The sequence below is a fragment of the Bos indicus genome, chromosome 1 (genome assembly GCF_029378745.1).
Source record: "Bos indicus isolate NIAB-ARS_2022 breed Sahiwal x Tharparkar chromosome 1, NIAB-ARS_B.indTharparkar_mat_pri_1.0, whole genome shotgun sequence".
NCBI classification, from domain to species: Eukaryota; Metazoa; Chordata; class Mammalia; order Artiodactyla; family Bovidae; genus Bos; species Bos indicus.
In genome coordinates, this window is record NC_091760.1 from 63015005 (window position 1) to 63025399 (window position 10395).

Below are 10395 nucleotides of genomic sequence, written 5' to 3' on the forward strand. Positions count from 1 at the left end.
AGAATATTAGGTAGACTCTGGGTCCTATTATAATCCTCTGTGTTGGTGAGGACATGAAACAATGGAACTCTCATATACTGCTGGTCAGAATATAAAATGGCTTAATCACTTTGGAAAACAGTTTGGCAGTTTCTTATAAAGTTAAATGTGTACCTACCATATAACCCACCTACTTTACTCAGTTCAGTTCTGTTCAGTCACTCAATCATATCCGACTGTTTGCTACCCCATGGACTGAAGCACGCTGGGCCTCCCTGTCCATCACCAACTCCAAGAGTTTACTCAAACTTATGTTCATTGAGTCAGTGATGCCATCCAACCATCTCATCCTCTGTCGTACCCTTCTCCTCCTGCCTTCAAACTTTCTCATCATCAGGATCTTTTCAAATGAGTCAGTTCTTCGCATGAGGTGCCCAAAGTATTGGAGATTCAGCTTCAGCATCAGTCCTTCCAGTGAATATTCAGAACTGATTTCCTTTAGCATGGACTGGTTGGATCTCCTCACAGTCCAAGGGACTCTCAAGAGTCTTCTCCAACACCACAGTTCAAAAGCATCAATTCTTCCCTGCTCAGCTTTCTTTATAGTCCAACTCTCACATCCATACATGACTACTGAAAAAACCATAGCTTTGACTAGACGGACATTTGTTGGCAAAGTAATGTTTCTGCTTTTTAATATGCTGTCTAGGTTGGTCATAACTTTTCTTCCAAGAAGCAAGCATCTTTTGGTTTCATGGCTGCAGTCACCACCTGCAGTGATTTTGGAGACCAAAAAGATAAAGTCTTTCGCTGTTTCCACTGTTTCCCCATCTATTTGCCATGAAGTGATGGGTCCAGACATCTTTTTTGGGTGTTAGTTCTAGAAGGTCTTGTAGGTCTTCATAGAACTATTCAACTTCAGCTTTTACACTATTACTGGTTGAGGCATAGACTTGGATTACTATGATATGGAATGGGTTGCCTTAGAAATGAAGAGAGCATTCTGTTGTCTTTGAGACTGCATCCAAGTACTGCATTCTGGACTCTTTTGTTGACTATGATGGCTACTCCATTTCTTCTAAGGGATTTCTGCCCACAGTAGTACATATAATGGTCACCTGAGTTAAATTCACCCATTCCAATCCAATTTAGTTCACTGATTCCAAAAATGTCGATGTTCACTCTTGCCATCTCCTTTGACCACTTCCAATTTGCCTTGATTCATGGACCTAACATTCCAGGTTCCTATGCAGTATTGCTCTTTACAGCATTGGACTTTACTTCCATCACCAGTCACATCCACAACTGGGCACTGTTTTTGCTTTGGCTCCATCTCTTCATTCTGGAGTTATTTATCCACTGATCTCCAGTAGCATATTGGGTACCTACCGACCTGGGAAGTTCATCTTTCAGTGTCCTATCTTTTTGCCTTTTCATACTTCATGGGGTCCTCAAGCCAAGAATACTGAAGTGGTTTACCATTTCCTTCTCTAGTGGACCACATTTTGTCAGAACCCTCCACCATTAACCATCCGTCTTGAGTGGCCCTACATGGCATGGCTCATAGTTTCATTGAGTTAGACAAGGCTGTGGTCTATATATGATCGGTTTGGTAAGTTTTCTGTGATTGTGGTTTTCATTTTGTCTGCCCTCTGATGGACAAGGATAAGAGGCTTATGGAAGCCTCCTGATGAGAGAGACTGAAGGGGAAACTGGGTTTTGTTCTGATGGGCAGGGCCATGCTCAGTAAATTTTTAATCCAATTTTATATTGATAAGTGGGGCTGTGTTCCCTCTGTGTTGCATGACCTGAGGCCAAACTATGGTGGAGGTATCTCAGAGCTATGGGGAACCTTAAAACTCCTTCAGTCCAATCTCCTTGATGAAAAAACCAAGGCTCAAAGAGATGAAAAGATATATTCAGTGTCACACAGCTGATTGCTGGTATGCGTACTTCAGTTCAGTTCAGTCACTCAGTCGTGTCCGACTCTCTGTGACTCCATGAACCACAGCATGCCAGGCCTCCCTGTCCATCACCAACTCCCAGAGCCCACCCAAACCCATGTCCATTGAGTCAGTGATACCATCCAACCATCTTATCCTCTGTCATCCCCTTCTCCTCCTGCCCTCAATCTTTCCCAGCATCAGGGTATTTTCAAATGAGTCAGTTCTTTGCATACTTAGTCATGTCCAACTCTTTGGGATCCCATGGACTATAGCCTGCTAGGTTCGTCTGGGGGATTCTCCAGGCAAGAATACTAGAGTAGGTTGCCATGACCTCCTTCAGGGGATCTTCCTGACCCAGGGATTGAAGCCATGGCTCCTAAGACTTCTGCACTGCAGGCAGATTTTTTACCCACTGAGCCATCTGGGAAGTACAGACAGTACTAATACATTAGTCTCCTAATCCACAGACAGTGTAGTCCTTGTATTCCTGCAACAAAGTGCAATTCTGAGAGAGCCTTACTTCTTGGAAGAATGAAGGCAGCATCTTATTTTCTCCTTGCTTCAAGGAGCCCTCTTTTTCCATTGAGATGCAAAGTCATAACTGGACAGGATTGTTCTAAGGCTCTTATAACAAAGCAGTACATGATTAGCCTCTTTAACTAGCCCCAGGCTATGCTCCTTTGACCTCAGGACTTCCCAGTGTTTTACACTGTGTTTGATACAACATATTCTATTCTCTTTGAAAAATCAGAGAACTCCATTTGGGACGTGACTCAGTGGAAAGTAATTATGAAAGAAAGGCTCTGTCCTTCACAGGCATGTGGAGTTGTACCCTTCTCTTCACTGTGGGACTCACTTTCCTGATCTGTAATATCAGCACACATTTCTCAGGTTCTTAGTTTGGTTAATTTGCCTTTGTTTCTTTAAGGATTAAATGAAACAAAAATGTACAAATTAGGTACATAATGAATTTTCATTGAATGAATGAAAGCAAAAAATTGAGTGCTGAAGAACTGATGCTTGTGAAAGCAAAAAATTGAGAGCTGAAGAATTGATGCTGTGGTGTTGGGGAAGACTCTTGAGAGTCCCTTGAACTGCGGGGAGATCCAACCAGTCCATCCTAAAGGAAATCAGTCCTGAATATGCATTAGAAGGACTAATGCTGAAGCTGAAGCTCCAATACTTTGGCCACCTGATGCGAAGTATTGACTCATTGGAAAGGACCCTGATGCTGGGAAAGATAGAAGGCAGGAGGAGAAGGGGATGACAGAGGATGAGATGATTGGATGGCATCACTGACTCGATGGACATGTGTTTGAGTAGCTCCGGGAGCTGGTGAAGGACAGGGAAGCCTGATGTGCTGTAGTCCATGTGGTCACAAAGAGTCAGACATGAACCACCTAAAAGTGACCTGGGGGCCTACCCCATTGCCTACTGAACACTGATATTAGGACATTTATAAATACTATTTATTTTGCCTTTTTGTTAGAACAGGCATTCATCTCCCTGTTGCTCACAGACCAAAGAGTAAAATGTTTCTCAAATGCATTGGCTTGTTTTTTAAAATATCTTAGTCTATTTGGTCTAGGACCCTAAATAATTTTTGCTTTCTCAAGCTTCAATGTGTTTGCAATACCTTCTCGGTCAGTGTCCTTCAAATAAATGTGCCATCAAGGTTGTTTATTGCTTTTCCAGGTTTCTAATAAAGACTTTAATCTGTGTGCACCATTTGTCACTGAAATTACTCCCTAACTATATACACTGATAAACCAGTTCTTTATTAGTGAAATCGCAGCCTGATGTATAAGTAGTCACATATTTTATTCTTTATCAAATGTTTTGTTACTATAGTTTCTGATATTCTAAAGATTTTGACCCTTAAAAATTATAGTTACATCATATGGTTAAATCTCATATATGCCTTCCTGAAAGAGCACAACTGCTGAAGTTAGGAGCCATGAGCTAATTTCTGTCATTGAGTGATTGTATGCATTTATTTTTCTTTACCTCTCCAGGCCTCAGTTCCCACAACTTCAAAATAAAGCTTTAAATTAGGTGATTTCTCTCTTTCCTTCCAGGCTTTTCAAAATCTATATATACATGTCATGAAGCGTATTCAAACTTGTCTTTAAAAAAAAAAGAACTTTAAAATTACATTGTTTAAACTGTTTAAAGGAAAAACATAAGAGATTTTGGAAAACAATTCTGAAAAAGTTTACATTAGAGGCTATTTGTATAAAATCAGAGATGGGCTCTAACTGCCAAAGGCATTACAGAAGTTAAAAAAAAAAAATACATACTGTTCTTATTTCAGTAATATCTAACATCTGTTAGCTCTTTGGCAATACTGCATGTTTAATGCCCAAATCGGTGGCACAGGTCAAAGTGAAGCAATTACCTCTCATAGGTTTGCTGTTAAAAGTTTTCTACTACTAACCACTCATCACACAGGATCACAGTCTGGGTCATCCTTGACCTGTGCTTTTTGCTTCCTCCATTCAATGAGCTGCCATGTTCCCACCTACCTGGAATCCTTCACTAATCCATCAATCCCAAGTCAATCACCCAAAGTCAGGCCTTATCAACTATCACTAGATTCTTTTGATCATTTAACAGCTATTCTTTATGCTTTCAAGGTCCTTCTGTTTTTAAATTTAACCAAAATTAGATATTCAAATTAATTTCCTTAATCTGATCATATTCTCTCAAGCACATACATTGGCTTTCTAACATCTACCAAATATGTTTTCAATCACTTGGTCTATTAAAAAAGTATCCTGAGATCCAATCTCAACCATCTCTCTGGATTATTTTTCTACCTGCTGCTTCAAATTCTATTCTTTCAAAGCCTAGTTTCAAGTCAATGTTTTCTTAAAACACCCCTTAGGCATTATAGAAATCGTCTGAACCCTCAAGTGACTCTGTCATAGCACTCATGCCTTTCTCGTACAAATTACAATTTCTTACATATTCACTAGACTACTCTTTCATTAAATGCAGGGATTGTTTCCTCCTTCAGTAATATAGTCTCTTTTATCACTTATTGAGTGATCATTATATGAATTTAGAATGAATAGATGGTCTGTCTCGTCCTTAAGGTAAAGTGGGAATATATTTCCCCTGAAGTGAAAATAGTGATATAATTATTTTTATAGTTCATATTTTAACTGAAAAATTAAAATTACAAGGTATGTTTCATTTAAATGACTCCTTTTAAAACCCCATGCAAGTTAAATTTCATCAGCTGTTTCCTTAGAGAGAAAAATATTCTTTAAGAAAGGCAGTTCAGTTTCAAAAAATGTGTTTTACTTATTTATTTCATATATGTGTTTCAGTACTTGTCTAAGTAGTGGTAACACGTGCTAAGTCCCTTTGTATGTATGTATGTAAGTCCCCATGTATGACTCTATGCAACTCTATGGACTGTAGCCTGCCAGGCTCTTCTGTCCAATGGGGTCTTCAGGCAAGGATATTGGAGTGGTTTGCCATGCCCTTCTCCAGGGGATCTTCCCAACTCAGGGATCAAACCTGCAACTCTTATGTCTTCTGCACTGGTAGGCAGGTTCTTTACCACTAGTGCTACCTGGAAGACCAAGTCGCTATAGTTTCCAAGTTTAATTCTAACCACAACTCATTGGCTTCGCTATGGAGTTTACCTCTTTTTTTGAAGCATGCACAAGATAATATCTATCCTTTCCAACTCAGTAAAAGTCACAAGAGTTTCTTTAGTTTTCAAATAAATATACTTTCCCATCCATCAGGTGGAAGAACAGGATTAAATATATATCAGAAGTAAATAACTCCATTAGTCACAAGAATAGACTCATCAATCAGCCTCTGAGGTCAAACATTTGACAAGTGGCAAAGAGTGCTTTCAAATATCACCTTCCAGAAATGAGGACCTCAAAAGAATTAACCGAGGTGCTATCAAGGGGACCACCAAATGAAATGGGGCAAAAGACTCCAGCTGCTCCAGTCAAGGTCGGAGGATGGACTCAGAACCAGAATGTACTTTCTTAATGTGGTCAGCTGACCTACACAGGTGAAACTAGTGAGTGGAAGATAAATACTGAACAGTTTCACAACATGTGCTACCTAAAGGTAATTCAAAAATATCAGAGCAGAGAACAGTATATAAATTTGCTATTATAAATACAGTCAGGATTCCCCTTGCTTTTTCTTTTTCTTTTTTTTTTAAAGAAAACTACAACATAGCAATGTAAAGTTGGGCCATACTCTTTTTTGCCATGTTATAAGGAGTTTTATCAGTCTTTCTAGAAACTTTTTTGGAAACAAATTGGAATTTTTCTATTTCCAAGAACATCTATTTCCATACAGTCTTAGCTTAATAAACAAAAGGAAATATATTTCCATTTGTTCTGTTTGAATTAGCACGTTTCCTAATCACATGGACAAAATGAGCTATGTCTCTGATACCAACTCTGACAACCTAGCTATGTCTCTGACAACAACTCCTGCTTTGTAGGCCTCAAGAAGCCCTCACTATTCACTGCTCTTACCAACAAACTTCTTTCTCTTGAGTATGAGAACTGGAGTAAATATAGCGACAGGCAGGGCTGTGCATCTTTGTTTTGTTCTTTGACTATGGACTGAATCCTTAACTCAGGCAGCTGGATGACAAACCTCTACAAAGAAACCCCTTCGGATAAATGGAAAAACCATTTAAGGTTTACACTCAAGGCAAATAGATTCAAAAAACCGCAAGGTTAACAAAAATTAGAAAGTCTCTTCATTTCAAATGGTCATTACCTCCTTGAGGATGTCTCTCTTCCCAGGTCCCTACCCTCCATAGACATATTCAGCCAAGTTAGCACTTAAATCATGCATAAGCAGCAGAAATAACACACTACTGGTTTCATATTTCTTTCTCCCAGAAAATAGTCTACATTTAATATATGACTTAACAATAAAGGCAAGGCTATCTCCCCATCACAATTCTCTGCCTAGTCCACAACCCTGAAGGTCTGCAACTTCTTCAGAAAGTGATCTTGTTTTCCACTTCAAGAGAACATTTCATCAGTCAGAATTTTAGATTGGGTTTTAATTTTAGGTAACTGAGCAGTTATAGCACTGCTAGAGTTATTCAATACACTTTAAGGGCCAACCCATATTCCTAGTAAGCAATGCACTGCTATCTGCCTAACAAGGATGGAGCGCAGGGAATAATGCATAAGTATTGGTGAATGATCTTGGTGGCCACAAACAAATGACAAGAGACATGCGCCTTCCTGAGAGGCAGAGAATTATGGAGGCAACATTGCATGACGAGATATGTAAGTAGAGTCTTGAAAGTTCAGGTGTAGATGAAAACCAAACGAGTAATGCACTTAGGAAAATTGCTTTCTACTGTCTGGATGTGAATTTATCATGAGGCATTGTTTTAAAGTAAAAAGCCTTACATATAAACCTGGACTAAGTGTTTTGTCCAAGGTGACACAATAAAGGAAGCAAGGCAGATAAAAATAGAACACTTGAAATCAGCCTACCGATCTAATCATCAGACACTTTGCAAGTTTATCTGAAGAGGTCCTAATGCAAAGTAGAACCTTTTGCATAGAGTGAGAGGTCAGCTGAAGAACTGAAGCAGCCCACTGGGCAGCAAGAGAAATGGAACTGATTGCTTCTATAAAGAGTGATACACTTTTATCAATAATGACACAGCAGAAGAAAAAACTTGCAATCCTATACATCATAAAAGTCGTTTCTCTGCTAAAATGCCTTTTGCTAATCATTACTAGATACTTAAGGTCACATGACATCTGACCCTCTTTAATCCTGGCATTTTGGCTTAAATATTAATGGGCATTTTCATTATGTCATTATCTGTACTTTAAAATTCATTTCTAGGATTTCTTTCACTTATTCAAAGTTTTAAAGAACACCTGCTATGTAGAAAGTGCTGTAAAGATGGAGTAGGGGATAAAAATAAGGAGGTCTATTTCTACCTGTCAAGGAAACTCAAGTTCTGGTGCTCATGGATGTCTAAGTAATCTTTCTGGAGACAGGTGGTGAGTGGTTTAAAATCGATGAAGATAGAATCACTGTGGGAATACAGCAGTAAGGGGGAAGAGTGATAGCCAGAAACCAGGCCATGAGAGCTGGTAACTCTGCAGGTGGATACAAGGAAACGATGAGGCAAAGAAAAGAATTCTGGGCAAAAGAAATAACATGAGCAAATGTACCTCTGCTTCAATTACTTCGATTTATTTGTCACACATTGATTTCCTTCTTTAGATATTTGTTTTTCACCTCAGTCCAGGCTTGATTCCTTATTGAGTCTTTGAACTTTATTAATCTCAACAATCACGTTTCTTGTCTGATGGTGATACTAAGGGGGCCTTCCCAATGTTGGTGAGAATTCAGTGATAAACTCCACACAAGGACTTTAATAGAAACTTGGCAAATTGAGTTCTGCATAGAATTATTACAGTTATTAATAATACTGTACTGAGTACAGTGGGTACAGAATATGAGTTAGATGAGGCCATCAACAGTCCTACTCATGGAGAAGCCAAACCATCACCAATCAAAGATGTTATCCCCAGTGGTCTCATATCCTTCAGAGTCCACAAATATTAGGTGGATTGGGTCACTGTTCTTTGAGAAGAAAGCTTTCAACCATTTAAAAAGAAGAGATTAGCTACAACTAGAAAGAGCTGCAGAGTGCAAGACTGTGAAGACATGGACAGCAAAGTGACACAGTGAGAATTTCTAGGGCAATAGAACATTAGAGGAGCACGGTGCTCAGGCCATTCACCTACATCAGTTTTGCTTGGTGTCAGCCCCCATAAGGCTGTTGTGAGGTGATGATCTACTAGATCAGAAGGAGACCTTCTAAAATCCATCCTATCAGTAACATGGATAGGAGAGCTGGGGCTACAGGTGAGGTGAATCGCATGATGGTGAGATATGCACCGTTTTTAGAACTTTTTTTTTTTTCCAGTTACATAAAGTAGAGCCTTGTTCAATTCAGTTGCTCAGTCATGTCCAACTCTTTGCAACCCATGAACCGCAGCATGCCAGGCCTCCCTGTCCATCACCAACTCCTGGAGTCCACCCAAACCCATGTCCATTGATTCAGTGATGCCATCCAACCATCTCATCTTCTGTTGTCCCCTTTTCCTCCTGCCGTCATTCTTTCCCAGCATCAGGGTCTTTTCAAATGAGTCAGCTCTTCACATCAGGTGGCCAAAGTATTGGAGTTTCAGCTTCAGCATCAGTCCTTCCAGTGAATATTCAGGACTGATTTCCTTTAGGATGGACTGGTTAGATCTCCTTGCAGTCTAAGGGACTCTCAAGAGTCTTCTCCAACACCACAGTTCAAAAGCATCAATTCTTCGGTGCTCAGCTTTCTTTATAGTCCAACTCTCACATCCATACATGACCACTGGAAAAACCACAGGTTATCATAAATGTTGGCTTTTAGATGATATGTTAAAACATGGAGTGTCTGGAATAGAAATATGTGAACTTACTTATTATTTCACAAGATCATTCTGGCCTTCTGCCTGTTTTGTATCACCTGCAGGCTAAGAATGTTTTCCATGTTTCTAAGTGGTTGACCAAAAAGAAATAAAATGAAGAATAATATTCCATGCATGTGGAAATAGTATGAAACTCAAATTTCAGTACTTTAGTCAAGGTGTTTTGGAATGCAGCCATGCTTATTCATTTGTCTATGGTCTATTGCTATTTTCACACAATCATAATAGAGAGGAGTAGTTGTGACAAAGATCACACGACCCCTAAAATCTAAAATATTTACTTTCAGGCCCTCTACAAACAAATTTGCCATCCATGGGCTAGACTATATGAGGCAAATGCAGAACCAGAGAGCAGCTATGAGGTACCATAACAATCAAAGTAAAAGATGATGGTAGCTGGGACCAGGTGATCAGTGGTAGTGGTGGCGAGAAACTGTCAGGTCCAGAATACATTTGGAAGTTTAGCCAAGTCCCTTTGCTAACAGAAGGCAAGCAGGTTGCAGGAGAAAGAGAGGTCAGGAAAATTCCAAGTTGCAGTAGCCCAATCCTGACTCCAAGTCTCCAAACCTCAGTACCACTCATTCAGGTGTTTCACAGATACTTTATTATTTCTTTTTAATGTGCCTTTAAACTTGTCTCTGGGTTCTCAGTTTCATCAATGTCTTCTACCTCAGTCTCCACTAGGAGAAGGCTCTTGACCTTGCTCGTCAATTTTCCTCCCAGATCAAGACTATATCTTTATCTCTTCATTTTTATATCTTTGTTTACAGACCAGAAAGTGGGGAGAAATACAAAATGAAAGCCAGACAGAAGATATTCAAAGGGAGTTCTAAGATTGTCCCTTTTTCTTTCTAGTCAATATTTACTTAGAAGCAGTGGTTCCTTAGCAACTCTGGCAATGAGAACTTTTATTCTGTCTTTATGAGAGAGATCCCAGAAACAGATGCCTAAATTGACAAGCTAGT